Source organism: Ornithodoros turicata, chromosome 9, assembly GCF_037126465.1.
Source record: "Ornithodoros turicata isolate Travis chromosome 9, ASM3712646v1, whole genome shotgun sequence".
Classification (NCBI taxonomy): Eukaryota; Metazoa; Arthropoda; class Arachnida; order Ixodida; family Argasidae; genus Ornithodoros; species Ornithodoros turicata.
Window position 1 is genome coordinate 848,960 of NC_088209.1, and position 3,270 is coordinate 852,229.

The following is a 3,270-nucleotide window of genomic DNA, read 5'->3' on the forward strand; positions in this document are numbered from 1 at the left end:
ACAGAGGGAGCTTGTATTGAGTCACCCTACAGTGAAAACACACGGCGCGACGCCTGGTGGGAAATAATCGCCCATTCGTCGAGCAACAATATTAAATGCCCCCACCCCGACCCTCTATATAGACCTCTACCCGAGAAACATCATCATGATGTTGGTAGACAGACCGAAACCGAAACAACTGGGAAGGGGAGGACTGGGTTCCACGAATGGGCACTCGTTCGCTGCCGCTGATTGAAAGAAACGCAGGAGCGAAGGTCGCATCTCTTTCAGGGACCATATTAATTCCCCCCAAGACCGTGCGTGGCTTTCGGGCGCGACCTTGTTCGTTCCTAACTTCGATCGTATATCAACTCTACCAAATTAGTCGCGCTCTCGAGCACTATGACGTCATTTGTTTACAAACAGGGAGAGGTCTATTGGCTAAGGGCCAGCTTTCACTTGGCGACGAACGACACGACGTCGTAAGCGGGTGGCAAAAATAGACGCTCATTAGTTATACCAGTTTGATATTGTTCAATGCGTTGTTCCCCATACAAATAAAAGGTGGAATAGCTGTTTGTTTGGTCTACCTCAAAGAGGCATATGTTTTGTTGATATTTTGCCCTCGTTTACTCGGCACAAGTGCGCCCGGATTGTGTTGGAAATTTCCAGCGGTTTTTCTGGCGGCACTTTTTACAATTGAGTGGTTTTAAAACTATTTTTCAGGGAAAACACTGAAAGAAACCCACGTAGAGCCCACGTTCAGGTTTTGTTCTTCATGCATGTCGTCCACCATCTTGCCTGCGTCTACGCCTCTTTCGTCTTCTTTTTGTGTCTTCTCCGCGCTGTAAGCGCACATAGTATGCCAACACGCTGCGCCATCTGCGCATTCTTCTGTCCCTCATTGCATTAAAATGAAATAGCTTCGGAGCTACAGCGTTCATAACGTCCTATTTCCCCCCAAAGAATGGACATAGTGTTGGACAATGGACGTGTTGCAGCCTTATCACCAACGCCCGCGTAAAATGGCGGCGCTAGACTCAGGCTCAAGATCACCAAAGACGATAAGGAGGAGTGGCTTTTTTAAGTCTGGCTCGCATTCCCGTTGACAGTTCCCGACAGCATTCCTGGCGACTGAACTGAGCCTTTCATGGAACAGAACATGGAACATGGAACATTTCATTCTTATTCTTGCTTCTAGGTTTCTTCTATTCCTCTAATCTTGCTGTATGGTAATTTTCACAGATGTTACTTCACTGCAAGATGTTCCTTCTGCAAGGACCTCCTACGAAATTGCCCAGGAAATCTTCCACCAAAGTGGAGTTGACAGTTCCCGACAGCGTTCTTGGTGAGCGAACTGAGCCTTTCATGAAACAGAACATGGAACATTTCATTCTTATTCTTGCTTCTTGGTTTCTTCTATTCCTCTAATTTTTCTGTATGCTAATTTTCACAGATGTTCCTTCACGGCAAGATGTTCCTTCTGCAAAGGCCGCCCACGAAATCTTCCAAAGTGGAGTTGACAGTTCCCGACAGCATTCTTCGTGACTGAGCCTTTCATGGAACAGAACATGGAACATTTAATTCTTATTCTTGATTAATGGTTTCTTCTGTTCCTCTAATCTTTCTGTATGGTAATTTTCACAGACGTTCCTTCACGGCAAGATGTTCCTTCCACCACCTATCTTTGTGCAGCTTCACATGCTTTTTCGTAACGCGTAAGCTATATAACGCTAGTTGGATGATACAGATAGCGCTTTCGGAGCAGATTGTTGCAGCTTCAGATGCGTTTTCCTAATGCTCCAATTTCTTTTAACGATCCCGACGCAGAGAAAAAAGTACTGCGATGCAGACACGTTGGGACCGTCTACGACACAGTGGCTTAGCCGGTACTCGGTAGCCATTAAGGCGAGTCGGCGCCTGTGTCGTATTTTGGAGCACATTGTTGCAGCGTCACATGCTTTTCGTAACGCGTAAGCTATATAACGCTAGTTGGATGATATAGATAACGCTTTCGGAGCAGATTGTTGCAGCTTCAGATGCGTTTTCCTAATGCTCCAATTTTTTTTAACGATCCCGACGCACAGAAAAAAGTACTGCGATGCAGACACGTTGGGACCGTCTACGACACAGTGGCTTAGCCGGTACTCGGTAGCCATTAAGGCGAGTCGGCGCCTGTGTCGTATTTTGGAGCACATTGTTGCAGCGTCACATGCTTTTTCGTAACGCGTAAGCTATATAACGCTAGTTGGATGATACAGATAACGCTTCGGAGCAGATTGTTGCAGCTTCAGATGCGTTTTCCTAATGCTCCAATTTTTTTTAACGATCCCGACGCAGAGAAAAAAGTACTGCGATGCAGACACGTTGGGACCGTCTACGACACAGTGGCTTAGCCGGTACTCGGTAGCCATTAAGGCGAGTCGGCGCCTGTGTCGTATTTTGGACCACATTGTTGCAGCGTCACATGCTTTTTCGTAACGCGTAAGCTATATAACGCTAGTTGGATGATACAGATAACGCTTTCGGAGCAGATTGTTGCAGCTTCAGATGCGTTTTCCTAATGCTCCAATTTTTTTTAACGATCCCGACGCAGAGAAAAAAGTACTGCGATGCAGACACGTTGGGACCGTCTACGACACAGTGGCTTAGCCGGTACTCGGTAGCCATTAAGGCGAGTCGGCGCCTGTGTCGTATTTTGGAGCACATTGTTGCAGCTTCACATGCTTTTTCGTAACGCGTAAGCTATATAACGCTAGTTGGATGATACAGATAACGCTTTCGGAGCAGATTGTTGCAACTTCAGATGCGTTTTCCTAATGCTCCAATTTTTTTTAACGATCCCGACGCAGAGAAAAAAGTACTGCGATGCAGACACGTTGGGACCGTCTACGACACAGTGGCTTAGCCGGTACTCGGTAGCCATTAAGGCGAGTCGGCGCCTGTGTCGTATTTTGGAGCACATTGTTGCAGCTTCACATGCTTTTTCGTAACGCGTAAGCTATATAACGCTAGTTGGATGATACAGATAACGGTTTCGGAGCAGATTGTTGCAGCTTCAGATGCGTTTTCGTAATGCTCCAATTTTTTTTAACGATCCCGACGCAGAGAAAAAAGTACTGCGATGCAGACACGTTGGGACCGTCTACGACACAGTGGCTTAGTCGGTACTCGGTAGCCACTAAGGCGAGTCGGCGCCTGTGTCGTATTTTGGAGCAGCTTCACATGCTTTTTCGTAACGCGTAAGCTATATAACGCGAGTTGAATGCTGCAGATAACGCTCTCGGCTCT